The following is a 17,399-nucleotide window of genomic DNA, read 5'->3' on the forward strand; positions in this document are numbered from 1 at the left end:
AAGTCTCCTCAGGCAAAGATAATGAACAGGGTCAGCAACTTTATGCTTTCCAGGGTATCCAGCCCACAGCCCAGGGCCACAGGCAGCCAAGCATATATCTCTGAGTGCTGCCCAACACAAAATTGTAAGCTTACTTAAGACATTATGATTGTGTGTGTGTGTGTGTATGTGTGTGTGTGTGTGTGTGTTGTATGCTATTTTATTTACGTTCTGACAAACAAAGCTTTCCTGGAGATCAGAGGGCAGAGCTAGCCACTAGTTAACCATAGAGACCAGGCAGTGGTGGCTCATACTTTTAATCCCAGCATTTGGGAGGAGAAGCAGGAAGATCAGGAGTTCAAGTCCACCCTGGGCTACACCAGATTGAACCAGTCTAAAAGCAAAATAGAGACAGGGATAGTGGTAGTGCACGCCTTTAATCTCAGCACTAGGGAGGTGGAGACAGGAATATAAGGCAGGAAATTTAGGGACAGGATCTGGGCCCGCACCCCCATTCAGTCTGAGGATTCCTAGAGGTAAAAAGTTTCTAGTGGCTGTTGCTCTGCTTCTCTGATCTTTCAGATTTCATCCTTGATATCTGACTCTGGGTTTTTATTTAATAATTAGGATGGTGCTTCATCTTTGTAAACATTTTTCTGAACTTGATTGCAGTTTTCCAATGTAAAATTTGTACATGATTTCACATTGCAGAATCAGGAAAAGTAAATGCACATATGCTCTTGCAACCCACTGGCCAAGTATCGGGCACTCCTAGATTTAATGTGTGGCCCAAGACAATTTCTGTATCCAATAATGCCCAAAGAAGCCCAAAGTTGGACATCCTGCAAGTCTTATCTCAAAAAACTGACTTGTTCTTCCACTGGCACTTGTGTTTAATAAAGTTATCTGTCACTAACCTTTTGTGATGTGTGTAGGAGATGTAACAAAAACTCCGTAGACAAAAGATGCCTCAGCTGGAAAGGCAGCTACCAACTCCTGTAAGTTGACCTCTGAGCTTCACATGCTCACACACACACACACACACACACACACACACACACACACACACACCCCTTCCAGGAGAAGGTAAATGTATAAAGACGTCAGAATGATGGCTGCCAGCAGCTGAGAGTGTAAAAGGTGGGGGAGAGTAGGCAGTTATTTGTGGGGGAGGTGGGCAGTTACTGGTTATTTGTAGGGCTAAAGTTTCAGTACGAATGCTGAAAAATGTTTTGTGGATGGATGCTGGCGATAGTAGCTCAGTAGAAATGTGCTTAGTGCCAGGCAAGTACATACTTCAAAATCGTTTAAATGGTACAGTTCACGTTCTGTATGTTTTACTTTGATTTAAAGCAAGTATTTTGAAGCCTGGTAGGTGCTTCTGACTGATGCATATTAGCGTTCAGAGAGCATCTCTCTAGGGTCTGAGGGATGGCTGCTTGTCCATTCATCTGAGCATTAACTCATCATTATTTGTCATCTATTGAATATTGAAGACTCAGCTCTGGGTGAGCATCATTTCTGCCCCTCGAAGTACAGACTTCAATTTGGAAACAGACATTAAGCAAGGTATTTTCTATCTCATTATTTAATTATAACCAACATTACACCCAAGAAAGGCACAAAGTTAAGAACACTGTGGTACATGCAACCCAGCCTGGGGAGCAAATCAAACAAACAAGCAAAAAATAAAAATAAACAAACAAAACAAACCCTTCCCTGAGGAAATGAATACCTTGGAGATGCTTCGGAACAATGCAGGTAGAAGTGTGGAGAAGAGGATCCAGGCTTAGGATGCTGAAGGAGCTAAGAGAAGACAAATTGGGGAGGGGAGAAGAGATGAGTGACTGAACAGTGGCCATGTGACATTCGGCTTTCCAGCTACTGTGGGTAAGAGGAAGGAAGGAGCTTAACACATTACCCATGACCCTGCCTTCTGAGTCCTTTGTCCTCATTGAGAATACAGAACCTGCACATGCACAATAATGTCCTTGGTACATTAATAACGCACATCAGGATGAATGCTGTTATCTGGTAATAATGAATCCCAGACAACTGTTCATGTATAACACTGTATCCCAGAAGGTGTCTGATGGTGCAGTTCACCCAGGGAAATAGGATGACTGGTGGGACTGCTCCATGTGTACTTCTCCTTGTCTACTGCAGCAGAAGAGAATGTAAGGGAGTCAGACATGAGTCAAGAGCTTCTCACAATATGAATTCCCCTTAGCGAATGGGCCATTGGCTGGGCTTAATCACATGACCTACCTAAGTACAAGGAATTTGGAAAGTGGGGAGCATGTTGTATTGATTATACAGTGGCATATGCTAAAGAGTGGTTTTCACATAGCACTGATGAGCTACAAACACACACTCATGGACTATCTAGGTTAGAGGTCACTGAAGTCCTGTCTTTTTAAAGATGAATTGGACACAAAGGCTCACATTTAAGTGTGACTGATAGCTAGAGCCTCGCTGAAGAGCAGGGATGGGCGTGTGTTCTCTCTCACTCTGAAGGGTCACGTTGTCTAGACAGACAAGGGCCTCTCTAGATGTCCCTCAACCTTCAAATCATACTATCAGCTTCTTTTCTGTTGCTATGGTAAAACACTCAGACCAAAAGCAACTTTAAAAAGGGCCTGTTTGACTTATATTTCCAGGTCCTAGTTCATCATTAAGGAAAGGCAGGGCAGGAACTCAAACAAAATCACAGAGGAATGTTGCTAACTGCCTTGATCATTGGCTCATACTCAGCTAGCTTTCCTAGATAGATCCACCTGCCTAGGAATGTTGCTGCCCACAGTGAGCATCATCAGTCAAGACAATCTTTCACAGACATGGCCATAGGCCAATGGGATCTGGGTAATTCCTCAGCTGAGACTCCCTCACTCTGTGCCAAGTTGACAGCTGACACTAGCCAGGACACCATACTAGATGTCTATCTTTAATATCATTCAACTTAACTATCTCATTATGTCAGAAGCACCAAAAGCTAAAAGAGGTGCAATAACTTATCCAAAGGTCATGGAAACTAATGACCACACTACGAGTAGACCCCTGTGTAGCAGGAATCTTAACAGTTCTTATTAATAAAATAAAACCTGAGGCCAGTTATTTATCAGAGAGACAGAACAAGCCACAGCTAACCTCACCTGGCCAACTTCTCAGCTGATCTTGTTTCCTCAGACTGAAAGCCTCTGTGTCCTCATATCCGAATGGCTCTCAGCTGAACTGTGCTGCTCAAAACCTAAAAGCTTAACCAGCCAAATGCTTCTAGTTTCTGGTCTCCACACCTTATATATCTTTCTGCTTTCTACCACCACTCCCTGGGATAAAAGGCTTACTTTCTGGGATTAAAGGCTGAGTCACCATGCTTGGCTGTATCCTTGAACACATGGATTTCTGCCTCTGGAATGCTAGGATTAAAGGCGTGTGCTACCACTGCCTATCCTAAGTATCTAGTGGCTTTTCTGTTCTCTGACCCCAGATAAGTTTATTAGGGTACACAATATTTTGGGGAACACAATACCACCACACCCCTGTCTCCTGCCTTCCAGGCTAAGGCCATTCTTAGCCCTAGAATGTGAAGAAAAAGAGAGAAGGAAAAAACATATTTAATTAAAATACAATGATTCCATCTGAATGTGCAAAAAGTAGAGTTAACATTGAGAATTCACAGCCAATATAAAACAGGAAATAAGATGCCAGAAATAAGTTTAAATACATCCATGCTCATACTAAACATAAACAAACAAAAATCTTTTCATGGGCATTCTGAGACGTTCAAACATATTTTTATATCTAGCTTCATGCTAATTACAACACAATTGGAAGGAAGAGATACTGGAAGGTTGAAATGAAGGACTGATAAAGATAAGCTAGTGACATTCTAGCAACAGAAAAAGCAACACAGCAATACTGACATCAAAAATGAATTTTAAATTAAAAACACCACATAAGACAATCTGATTGGGAGCCTGGCTGCATTCCTAATTTAAACAATCACTATGCTAAAAAGTAAAAACACATTATCTAAGGAACATCAGTGTAACAAAGATAACATGGGAATATCTATAAGGCATCTATGTATGGTGTGTGTCTGTCTGTGTGTGTGTTTGTGTATGTGTGTGTGTGTGTGTGTGTGTGTGTGTGTGTGTGTGTGTGTGAAAGATGAGGTTAGGACCATTGAAAAACTAAGTATGACTAGAGGTATTAAAATCTCCCAAGACTAACCCCTTGGGAATATGGGTGTCATGTTCTTAAAATTACTTTCTGTTGTCTTGGGGTGACAACATCTTCAGGGGACCCTCAAAAGAAAACTGGGATAGTTGTCAAGCCCTGAGAGAGCTAGCTGTATCATTTGTTGTCCAGTCTCTGTGTGATGGGAAAGTGCAGGGCTTGTTTCAAGTCCTGGCTAGAGTAGTCTGTGAGGCTGGATCATCTCAGTCAGCCACCTTGAAATTGTGCTGAGCAGTTTGTAGTCCAAAAACAATCTCTAGGTGTTGTTTGTCAGTTTAGTGTTCTTACCATAGTCCAGGTGGAATCGTCATTGTGGGATCCCATCATCTTTTTGGAGACTTTGGAGATCACGTTAGGTCAAATTATTCCTTTTCTTAGTGATTTTTTTCCAGGTAGTTCTCCCTTCCAGGTAGTTCTTTGGATGCTTATTTGTCCAAAGGTCTTTAAATTCTTCAAGATGGTTGTTTTTATTTTCTAGGAAAAACAAAAACAAAACCCTCCCAAACCCTAACTTTGGTTCAAATCTAATCTTTATCAATTTTGAATTATTGTTTCTCCTGAAATTTTGTTTTATTTTCTAAAGCTGTTCTATGTTGCATGAATCCTAAATGGCCTTACAATAAAAACCCAGAACCAGATATTGGGGTAAATGCTGAAAGATCAGAGAGACAAAGGAACAAACCACGGCCACTTCTCACCTTACCAACTCCACGAATCCTCTGACTGAATGCCTTTGAGTCCTCAGCTGAAAGGCCTAGTTCCTGTCCCTTCATGCCTTATATCCTTTCTCTGCCCAACCATTTCACTTCCTATCTCAATCTTCCTAGTTCTGGGATTAATGGTGTGTATGTTTCCCAAACACGGGGGTTAAAGGTGTGTGCCAACACTGCCTGGCTGTTTCTCTCCTAGACTGAGTCAATCTCATGTAGTCCAGGGTGGCTTTGAACTCACAGAGATCCAGATGGATCTCTGCCTCCCGAGTGCTAGGATTAAAGGTGTGTGTGCTACCACTGCCTGGCCTCTACGTTTAACTCTGTGGCTGGCTCTGTCCTCTGATCCTCAGGCAAGCTTTATTTCTTATATTATAAATATCACCACAGTTCTATCATCCAGAGCAGTATGGTTTTTACAATAGGCATTAGGCCCTTTAATTGCTCTGAGAAGGAGTTTCCCTCACAGTGACAGGGAATGACATGGGGGCCTGCAAGAGGATCCCCAAGGCATTTCCTGACAGCAATGGGTTACTTTGTCTGTCTCTTGTTGATCTGCATTCATTGGTCCAATGTCTGCCTTTGCAACATCTTTTATATACTCCAGAAGGGAGGGACCTTTTGTTTGCATTATTCCTAGAAAAAACATTGTTTCTAGGAATGCTCTGTCTATAATCCCTTTTTAAGTGACCTTGTTTGCCACAATTACAACACCTAACATTTTGATTTTTCTTCAAGTCTCTGGAAATCATCTCTCCTATCCAAGCATCATCATGGTTATGAGATTCAATATTGACTGTATCACAGATCCATTCCTCCAAAGGTCCTGATCTTGCCTTTAAAGGCCTTATTACCCTTTTGCATTGTGAATTAGCATTTTCAAAAGCCAAAGATTCAATTACTATCTGTCTAGCTTCTTAATTTGCTATCGTTCTATTTATAGCTGAAGTCAATCATTGTAAAAAAAAAAATCAGTGAAGGTTTCTTTTGGGCCCTGTATAACTTTAGTAAATGACTCAGTTCTCTTTCTGACTTCTTCAACTCTGTCCCAAGCATTCAAAGCTGCTGCACATCATAGAGCCAGGGCGTAGTCATCACATAGGACTGTCTTTGTACATCACCGTGTATGTAACTATAAACCAAATGATTCGGGGCTCTATAAATTCATTCCACTTCCTTTGCCTTTAACACCTGATCATGGTTCTATGCTGGTGGACATGTTCCCTTCCATCCTAAAACTTGAATTCTCTTGATACACCAAAGTTTCCTTTAGTGTTCTCTCACTCAGCTACTCACCCCATATTAATACCAGGTAGATATCTTCAAAATCAACCTCACCCTAGGCCCTAACCGGCTCAGACACAGGTACCCATATAGAACAGAATCCCACCCATCTGTCAGCTCTGCCACTAAGCAAATTACCACATGATAAATAACCCCACGAGGGATCATGCAGGTACCCACAGAGTGGATGCATGCTTTCAGACTCCAGTGTTGATGGGAAATGACTTCAGAGAAATACTAGTTCTGGCCTCCACCTTCCCAGGGACCAGGTTGCAACCTGGACACTTAGCTGAGCCTGGTGGGACCCCAGCTGCTGAGAATTTCTGCCAACAACCCCTGTCACGCTGAGTGTTTCCAAAGCAAACACCTGCGAGGCCCACATAGCACCATCTGTTTCCCATTTGGAGAAGTAAGTCCTATACAGCAGTTTGTAAAGAACTGCCACCAACATGAGCCTTTAATCCCAGCACTTGGGAGACAGAGGCAGGTGGATCTCTGTGAGTTCAAGACTAGCCTGGTCTACAGAGTGAGTTCTAGGACAGCCAGGGCTACACAGAGAACCTTGTCTCGAAAAACAAAATAAAACAGAACTTCCACCAAGAGAAAGGAGAAGGAAAGAGACAGAGAGAGATGACCTAAGCTTTGCAGTGTTACAATAGAGCACCAGTGCTGTGCATACTAACAAGCAGGTCCGCAGCTCCCCTTCCATCCATTACAGCTCCATGCTAAGACCTTACTGAGGCACATGTGTAGCACGAATCTTAGAAGGTTTTATTAATAAAACCAAACCTGGAGCCAGGTATTGGGGTGAATGCTGGAAGATCAGAGAAGCAGAACAATCCACAGCTATCTCACCTTGCCAATTCCTCAACTGATCCTGTTTCCTCAGACTGGAAGCCTCTCAGTCCTCATCCAGAATGAATCTCAGCTGAACTGCTGCTCAAAAGCCTAAAAACTTAACCAGTCTCTAGTTCCTGGTCCTCATGCCTTATATACCTTTCTGCTTTCTGACATCACTTCCTGGGATTAAAGGCATGAGTCACCAGGCCTGGCTGTTTCCAGTGTGGCCTTGAACTCACAGAGATCCAGATGGATCTCTGCCTCTGAAATGCTAGGAGTAAAGGCGTGTGCTACCACTGCCTAACCTCTATATTTAATATTGTGGCTGTTCTGTTCTGACCCCAGATAAGTTTATTAGGGTGCACAATATTTTGGGGAACACAGTACGACCACACGCATGCACACTGGGTGTTCACAGCATGGCCAATGCATACGGCTGGCTCTCTGCTCCCAACAACGTGAAGCCTGAGAGCTGGTTTCTCAGGAGCCAAGGCTGTTCGAAAGGAGGGCCTTGGACTGGCTCGGGAGGAGCTGGAGGTGAAGGGTCATTTCCGTAGTGGAACTTGGGGTCAAAAGGAGCAGCAGCCGCTGCTGGGAACTTGACTGCACAACCCTGTGTCTTTTGTTACCGCCGATTGTCCCTCCTGCAGCTTGCCGTTGGGACCTCTGAATGCACTGGGGACATTCTTGGCAGCCAGGGCTTTGGTGCCGGGCTCAGGTTCATTAATCTGCCTGCCATTGAGCGGCTATGAAAAGAGGAAATTGTTTCACACTCCAGGAGAAACAAGAGAAAAGGACCGAAGCGGGAAGAAGGCCCAGGAGGACTCTCCATGTGCAGCCAGGGCCAGGGTGCTGCGGCCTGGAACCCCGGGCAAAGTCCTTCCCTGGAAAAACCTTCAATGCACGTGGCCAGGCCATTAATTAGCCTAGTAACAGACGCTAGGCCTGAGTCACCATGGACCCCAGACAATCAAGGCCTGTTTCCTAATAGAGACGACAAATGAGGGCCGCAGGAAAGCGTGTGTATGAGAGCAGAAAGGAAGACGGGACCAGAGAAACCGCCAGGCCAAAGAGCTGTCATGAATTCCAAAGGCAGGCTAGTGAAAGGGAGAGGAACCTGGTGCTGTCCCAGAGCGGCATGGAGATCTTCCTTTCCACCCCAGATGGACAAATGGCAATCTCAACAGCCACCGTACTGGACCGAGTCCTTTAAGAAGGCTGCAACTCAGAAACATCGGGTTGCAGGGCCTAGCTCACGTGTGAGCAGAAGGTCAAGTGAACAGTGGGAAAGGCCCTGGTCTGCTCAAGACCTGAATCCAGTGCTCGGAAAGTCCAGAGCTCCTGTAACGTGCAGGGAAGCTCTGGAGCCCCTGTAACGTGCAGGGAGGCCCTGGAGCCCCTGTAACATGCAGGAAGGCCCTGGAGCCCCTGCAGGGAGGCTCTGGAGCTCCCGGGAGCAAACCAGAGGAGGGGCTAGGGGAAGAAACCAGAGAAGGTAAAGTTAGCAGCTGTAATGCCCATGCCCAGTCTTGACCGTGAAGGTTGACAAGCTTAGATCTCTAAGCAACAGGGAAGTCCCAGTGACCTATAGGTTACCCTAGGATCAGCATGTTGTGGTCACAGACCCAATTCCTTGACCAGACATCTCCCACTGGAACATCTAAGTATATTCTTCATGTCTTTTCTCTAGAAATTTTAGCTTTTAATTGACAAACAGTTCAACTCACTATTTTTATTACACAGTTTTCAAATGCCACAAAAATCAAGACATAAAATATCCACCATTTCAAAAAGTTCTTTCCACCACTTTAAAATCCTTACCCTTCTCATAATGTTGTTGAGGTCCTGCCTGTGAGTCAGCACTTCGTTCTTTTTTACTGAAAACAATATTCCATTTTGTGGACAAACCACATTTTTTATATCTCTATTTGCCAGTTGATGGACATTCAGATTGTTTCCAATTTTTGGTTCTTGTAAATAATGTTGCTTTGGGTTCATGTACGAGTTTTAGGAGGCCATACTCTTGCTGTTCTTATATGTGTGAGTAAAACTGCTAAGTTATATGGTAGCTCAATGTTCAACCATTTGAGAAACTGTTTTCTGAGACACTGGTACTGTTTTATACTCTACAAAGACCCTTTGAGAGTATAAGAGGTGATGTGAGTGATTATGATTTACTATTATACACTGGCTAGGCATAAATCTTTGATCACTGTAACGATTTGGAAAATAATTGATGTTTATAGTAATGGCCACCCAGTGTAGAGAGCCGTGCACGGCCGCGCCGCAAAGATGGTGCCCGCGTCCGGCTTCCGCCTTCCCGATGGCAGGTGCTCCTTATTTGGCTAAGGCTAGGATCTGGCTTGCTTCTGCGCACCTGGACCTAATCTGGCTTGCTTGCGTATGTCTGACCCTATCGGCATTGTCCACGTGGCACCACGGGGTTGATTGCCCAGTGGCTATAAAGGGCGTGGGCTGGCTTTCCTGAGGGAGAGAGTGAGTGAGTGAGAGAGTGAGTGAGTGAGAGAGAGTGAGTGAGAGAGAGAGAGTGAGAGAGAGAGAGAGAGTGAGAGAGAGTGAGTGAGAGAGTGAGAGAGAGTGAGAGTGAGAGTGAGAGAGAGAGAGTGAGTGAGAGAGAGAGAGTGAGTGAGAGTGAGTGAGAGTGAGTGAGAGAGAGAGTGAGGGAGAGTGAGGGAGAGTGAGGGAGAGTGAGTGAGAGTGAGTGAGAGTGAGTGAGAGTGAGTGAGAGTGAGGGAGAGTGAGGGAGAGTGAGGGAGAGTGAGTGAGAGTGAGTGAGAGTGAGTGAGAGTGAGTGAGAGTGAGTGAGAGTGAGTGAGAGAGTGAGAGAGTGAGAGAGTGAGTGAGAGTGAGAGTGAGTGAGAGTGTGAGAGTGAGAGTGAGAGAGGAGAAGAAGATGGCTTTCCCCGGGGTCAGAAGATTGTTCAAGGTTCCTGAATAAACTGCTTGGAGAAGAGCCTGGCGTTTTGTCTTCCTTGCTGGTCGAGGCGGACGCAGACAACCCAGTCCTACTTACCCCACCACAGAAGCCACACAAACAGCTTACAGACCACTGAACCTTTTTCTCAGTACATGTGTATCATCCCACGAGCTTTGGTTATGACAAAAATTTTAATAACTTCTAAGTTATTTTCTATTGTTTTTGAGACAGAGTCTCACTACGAAGCTCAGTTGATTCAGACTTGTGGTAATCCTCCCAGCTCAGCCTCCCAGGTCCTGGGGTTCCAAATGTGAGACACTAAGGCCAGCTTCTGACTTCTTTAAGCACTGACTTTTACAAAGTGATAAAATGCCATTTCACGCACATGGTTCAGCGTCCATTTGCATTTACCCACAGAACTCTTCCATCTTCCTAATCCAAACTCTGTGCCTGTGATGTGAAAAACCCTGAATTCCTCCCCTCAGCGCTGGCAGCTAACATTCTACTATCTGTTGTGAACTGAGTACTTGAAGTAGTACTCCTCCACACGGAACACACAGTGTTTGTCTTTTTGTGTCTGGCTTATTTTACTAAGCATAATGCCTTCAAGATTCATCCACATTGTAGAGTATATGAGAATATCCTTCCTGCTTATGGCTGAATAATGTTCTTTATATAAATATATATAAATTTGACCTTCCCTAAATGGATACTGGTGTTGCCGCCATGCTTTAGATATTGTGAATAATACTGCATTGACCATGGACGAACACATATCTCTTATTTCCACTAATTTCAACTATCTTGGGCATATACATTCCTTTTCCTTTAAAAAAAGTCAAAATAATTTTGAAATTTTCTCAATATTTTACCAGAATAATCAGTGCCATTCCTTCAAGTTCCTGCACCACTTCCTGCTTTGGTTTCCTCAGTTTCCACTCATCATACAGGAGTCTCCGGTCTTCATGAGGCACTGAAAACACACTACTGTGGAGACCTTCCTGTGAGCCACAGCCCCTCGCTTATGTTGGTCATTGGACCCTGACAATGATCCCTTGAAATGTACAACCGGTGGGCTCTGTTTCAGATCAAAGAATTCAGGCAGTAAGCTCAAGCGCTTTTCCCAAGGCCAAGATTAAGCACTAGTCTGGGTGGTGACCAAGCCCTCTTACAAACTTTACCATCTTAAAATGACATTCCTGGGGGCTTTGTGGACTTCACATGAGAACTCTTAAGGCTGATTCCTCAGCTAGAGCTGAGCAGCCTTTCTGCAAGAAACCTCCTCCCTCAGACCCCTTGTTCCTCCCTCAGACCCCTTGCTCCTCCCTCAGACCCGTTGCTCCTCTCTCAGAGCCCAGACTCCTCCCTCAGACCGCTTACTCCTCCCTCAGACCCCTTGCTCCTCCCTCAGACCCCTTGCTCCTCCCTCAGACCCCTTGCTCCTCCCTCAGACCCCTTGCTCCTCCCTCAGACCCCTTGCTCCTCCCTCAGACCCCTTGCTCCTCCCTCAGAGCTCAGGCTATTCCTGAGAAACCAGAGGGTGGTCCCTGCGGAGGTCCATGGCATTTTGCTTCCTTCTCTCTCACTTTCAACTTGCTCCATCCTGCCCCACCCTAACTCCTCCTCGCACTGCCCTCCCTTAGCCAGTTCACAGGGCATATCAAAGCCCAGTCCAAATCAGCTTACACAAAAGACTGCCAGGGACCACTTAAGAAAGGAGCACAGCTGGCCTCCAGCATGACTGAGGCTGGGGTCTCAAGTGGTGGCATCAGCTCTTCCTCCATCTCTTTGGAGATGCTGTTCTTTGATGATGACCTGGTTCTTTCCCACTGTAGACAGACATTTTTAGTATGATTCCCTTTTTATTCATAAGTTATAAATCCTGCATTAAAGGGTTACTAGTATGAAATATTTCTTTCAATATACCCTTTTATAATTTAATAGCTGATTACTATTTTTAGTACTTGCATGAATTTTCTTCCCCCAAATAATGTTATAAATAATTTTTAATTAAAAATTGTGTTATTTGGGAACTTCATACATGCATATAATGAGTTTTGATCAAATCCATCCCATTTTTCTGCAGTTCCTCCCTTATCCTTTTTCCTCTCAACTTAGTGTTCTTTGATTTTTTTTTGTAACACACTGAGTCTACTTAATGTCCCCTGTATGTGGGTGGGGGTGTAAGACCATCTTCTGGAGCATGGGTAGCCTGCCTGCCAGAGGTTGTGTCCCTGAAGAAAACCCTCTCTCTCCTAGCAGTCAACTGCAAATAGCGTCTCAGCTAGGGGTGGGTTCCTGAGCCCTTTCTGTCTTGCTATGCTGCTATTGCTGTGATAAACACCAGGACCAAAAGAAATGTGGCAGGAAAGGGTTTATTTTAGCTCACAACTCTCAGGTCACAGTCCCCCACTGAGGGAAGTCAGGGCCGGAACCTGGAGGCAGAAAGTGAAGCAGAGACCATGGAGGAAAGCTGCTTACTGGCTCGTTCCCCAGCTTTCTCAGCCTTCTTTCTTATACCGCTCAGGACCACCTGCCCAGGGGCGGCACCACCCACAGGGGGTTGGGCTGTCCCACATCAACCACCAGTCAAGAAAATATACTGCAGACTTGCCTACAGGCCAATCAGATGGAGGCGTTTTTCCCAGACGACTCTAGCTTCTGTGAGTTGACAAGAACTAGGCAGGACCTCCCCGGTCCGTGCTGCCGTTCTGCCTGACTTGACCTCCTCGGGCATTCCTAGCCACTATGAGGCCATGAGTGCAATGGTGCCGTCATGTTTGGCAGACTTGTTCCACTGTAGATTTCAACTGTGATAGTCACTGTGGAAATCAGGGTAGAGGTTCCTCAAAAAGCTAGACTATATCCACCATATGATCCAGCTATACTACTCCTAAGTATTATAAAGGACTTGACGTCCTACTACAGGATATACCTGTTCATCCATCCTTATTGCTGTCTATTTACAAGAGCCAAAAAAAAGTACCCTAGATTTCACCACCTGATGAAAAATAATAAAAATGTGGTTCATATATGTAACAGAACATTATTCAACTATAAAGAAAAACAAAATTATGAAATTCACAGGTAAATGGACAGAGCGGCATAAATTCACTATGAGACCCAGAAAGACAAAGGCCATATGTTCTCTCTCATATGCAGATACTGGACTGCAACCAGTGGATCTGCCTACTTAAAGTTGAGTGCTTGTAGAATTCAGGAAACTAGTAAGTGGTTATGAAGGGAAGGGGGCTGGAATGCAGGCTATGAAGGCAGGGAGGGAGAACAGTGGGACACAAAGTGGAGTGGGGAATGGGAAGTCAGGGTAGAGAAGAGATTATGGGGAGAGATAACAAACACTAATGACCTTTGAAAATGTCATATGGAAAACTACTCATACAGAAACGTCTTAGATAATGTACGGAGCTTAAATGGTATTACCTTATCAAGGGGGACAATGCCTCCCAGACAACATAGACTATCAAATAAAAAGCCCCGTGCCAGGGATGGGTTAGCTATTTTCACAGATGTCAGTTAGTGGGGTCCTATCAATTCCTCCCCAAACATTACAGGCTATCACCATTGCTCTTTGATACCCTTCCAGAACTCGATGGGAAGACCCCATTGCGGAAGACACTACTACATATAATAGGACATAGAGTCATTAAGCTGGTTCCACCTGGAAGCTTCATCCCTACAGACAGACCTTCTTCACTGAGTGCGAAAGACAGCTGGTGTAACTCTAAAATCTCAGCCTCAGAGCTTAGCCCTCCTACCAGGCGGACACGCTATCCTTTGCCTAGCATGGATCCATCCCAGGGCAAGACTTCCATTGACCCTGTTCAGGCCATCTGCAAATTCCTTCACTAACGGAGAGACAAGGAAGAGGCAGCCTTGGGAGAGATGTAGACAAGAAAGCCGAGCAGATTCTCAGCAGGCAGGAGCAGTAACCACAGCCACACTTTGACTCGGTCTAAGGACAGCACTAGGTAGCAAAAGGCTCCCCACACACTATGCAGTTCTGTGGTTATTGCCGCCACTGGTGACCAACTGTACTCCTTGTTTCACATTGCCAGAGTGGAAGGGACTCGAACACGCCCCTTTAGAAGGAACTTGGACCTGAAGTCTGTGGAAATCTCCAACCGAAGCAACCTCGGCCTACTTTGTCTTTGGAGCGGACACCACATTATCTAAACATTTTCATCGTCTGCTGCTGCTTCCAGCTCCCTCCTCCCTGACTCTGCCTCATCTGTCAGCAGCCCTTGTTTCTTCCCCACCCTAAGGTATAAGAACATGAGGTGCCCAGATGTACGGCTGTTTACATCGCGCAGAACATGAGGCCCTGCTGGTGGCTCCCTGCTCATCCCTGGCTCCTTCCTTGAAGCAGTCAGGGCCTCTCATGATTGCTACAAGCCAAATGGTCACGGACAAGCCTAGTCATTACGCTGCCTCCTCCCCTTGACTCACCGCAGACCTGACTGCCTCACATATCTGGTTTCCTCATCAGAAAGAAGCCTGAGGTTTCTTCGCCTTTTGATTGACTGTTAAATGAAAGCCAGGCCCTTTGGTTTGCTGTGGGGTTTTTTGTTTGTTTGGTTTTCTGTAGGATGTCATGCTTAATTCATCTCTGGCCGGCCTCCATGGACCAGCCATGATACTTGGCACCTTTTATCCTTTGTCTCTGGGATCCCTTCCTGTACCCCAGCCCCACCTTAGTGAGAAGCATTCTTCCCACTGAGGCTCACCAAATACCTCCTGCCTATATGTGAACTTGGGCCAACATTGCAAACTACCCAGAGGCCAGGGCTTTGAGAAGTAATGGCAATGCTTGTCCAAAATAGTTGGACATCCCTGCGCTAAAGAGAGCGAAATCACAAAATATGCACCAAAGAAATGGAGCTACGAGACTTTCATTTTCAGATGACTCATTCCCCAGCTGCAGGAGGAAGTGCTAGCATGCCTGTTGCTGCAGCTCACTAACTCGGCACGTGTGCTGTGTTCGTCCCCAAAGCGCTTTCACTTCCACCAACTCATTTCATCTTCTGCAGCACTACGAAAGGGAATGAATGAGAGGTTGTTCTTCATCCGCTGTGCAAGTGGCACGTCCACTTTGTGGGGTGGGCCTCCATGGAGAACCTTCTGGAATGAAATCCCATATGTGCTTCCCAAGTCTTCTGGACTCGAGCAATGGAAGAGCAGGGCACACACTCCAGACAAGATTCACTGGGACCAGGCACATGCTTTCACAAAGGAAGCCATCTGAGCTGGTGGGATGGCCCCATTTTGTAGCTAAATACACTGAATCAAGAAGAGGAAATATAATAGACCAATGACCAGTGGGTCAAAAGAGAAACACATTCCTACACAGACATACTCATCTGCCTTGTCTCTGGCATATACGAGGGTTTTCTCATCTGCACACCTCCGCCAATGACTTCCTGGAAGAGTTAGAGTGGTGTGCTCCCTTGACCTATTCCTCTGTTGCTCCAGAAACCCAAGAGTAGAAACAGATCATTGTTTGTACATTAGGGTTGTGGGGTGGAGTTGAGAGCTTCCCAGAATCTCTCTCTGAACTCTGAGGTTTGGGTAAGCAGCTTCCTTGGAGTCAGCAGGCAAATGCCCAAGGTTCTCTCCCACTGGATCAGGATGATCTGGTCCTTGAGAACAGGTACAGCACAAATAAGGAAAAGGGAAGGAGAGGACCAGGGGGATAAGGAGCAATGTAGACAGCATGAGCCATGTTTAGACATCAGCGGCAAAGCAGAGTAGGTAGAATTTGTACCAATTGCCCATCTGTGCACTTGTTAACTATCAGATACACCTAATCTCAGCCAATCTCCAGGTTCTTAAAAGGATTAAAAATAAAAATACATGGTGGAGAACCTGGCAGGATGCCAGTTAGAGAGGGCACCAGCCAACACTGGGTCTCTTTGCTTTCCTGGGTTCCATCTGTGAGCCATCTTGAAGAAACATCTAGATACAGGTACAAAAGTAATGTCCTCATGTGAAGACCAAAGATGATCAAGAGTGGGAGGTGGATGTGGGCACAAGATGGACTCAGCTGGGCTTTCCTGCAAGCTAACCCCCTAGGGACTGGGGTAGGGATGGCTGTCATACTCTCAGCTAGAATTATGCTATCCTACACCTCCACAGTTCATAACTTAAATAAGTTGTTTTAATAGTCAAGGTAGAATCTTGGATGCAACAGAAAGCGTACCTGGCCTTGACCAAGTGCCCTCATCCTCCTCACCCTGTTTTCTCATTTGTGAACCCCAAACCAAGGCCTTCACAGACCCATCTCTGAATGCTGTCATGGTTCTCCTTATGCAGAGCTGGTGCCTCTTGCACTATGGTTTCAGCTGGCTCTGTTTGATGACAGCAAAAGACTGGGATGGGTAGACCAGTTGGTGAAAGGGATCTAATTAGAGCATCCAGTTCTAGCCACTCACAAAGCCATATCATAATCCAGGAACTTCTCAAGGTCAAAAACACCCCATCCACATCCTCTAGAGATGATCTGGAGTGACTGACTGTGACGTTCTCAGAAAGTGAATTAGGATTTCTTTAGAGGAGTACCAGAAAAGGCCACCAAGAAATGCAGCCTAGAGGACCAGTAAAGCAGGGCCCTCATCCCATGGGTTCGTCCAGCTCCATCTCTTCTGCTACGAACTCATCAAGACTTCTAAAAGGGAATTCTATGTCCCACCTGTCCAGGGCTCTGCAGAGCTAATTGTGCAGCTTCAGCTGGGGAGTCTAAAACATCTTTCCAGGGTTCCACCTCAGGTCTGTGTGAATCCAAGGGTTCCTATGGGATCTCTACATAAGTGAAGGTCAGAAAAGAGCCTGATGTGAGTAGGTTTCCGACAGAGAAGGAGAAAACCAGGGAGCAGTGTAGAGGCAGAGCCCTGAACAAAGAAGCTGATGAGTTTACCAGAAGAAGACCTGAAGGTTTGGGGAGCCCTGCTGCCTGGGTGCTGGTATACCTGGGTGCTCTGAGATACCATCACCCACCAGCCTGGCACAGTTCAGGGCACTGGTCTGGGGCCTGAGACAACAATCATGACCCCTGCAACACAGGACTGGGGACACAGTGTGCAGTTCAATGTGTGCCCTGTGCACAACACATTTGGCCACAGGGGAGGGACATTTCCTTTGAAAATCCATGTGTCCACTGGGGTGTACTGGTCTATGAAAGGTAACCTTTGCTAACCCATGCAAAGCAATGTGTGAATGCACTGTTGTCCTACTTGGGGCCTTTCTGGGTCTTTCAACTTACTTATTCCTTGATGGTCTGCTGAGCACCTACTTTGCTGAAGGTCCAAAGAGGGGCGCACAAAGACCATGGGAGAGCACAGACATGGGGTAACGTGGAGACAAGCTGGGTGACCCGGGTCTGAATTCTGGAGTCT

General features: G+C 45.6%; 1 long non-coding RNA gene across 1 annotated transcript; it reads left to right on the top strand.

Moving 5' to 3' along the window:
* The first annotated feature begins 1,119 nt into the window (after window positions 1-1,119).
* On the top strand, window positions 1,120-17,209 carry LOC131895471 (uncharacterized). The gene is made up of 2 exons (XR_009375195.1): window positions 1,120-1,548; window positions 13,595-17,209. It is a non-coding gene; the product is annotated as an uncharacterized LOC131895471 (long non-coding RNA).
* The last annotated feature ends 190 nt before the right edge of the window (window positions 17,210-17,399 follow it).

The sequence above is a fragment of the Peromyscus eremicus genome, chromosome 1, assembly GCF_949786415.1.
Source record: "Peromyscus eremicus chromosome 1, PerEre_H2_v1, whole genome shotgun sequence".
NCBI lineage: Eukaryota > Metazoa > Chordata > Mammalia > Rodentia > Cricetidae > Peromyscus > Peromyscus eremicus.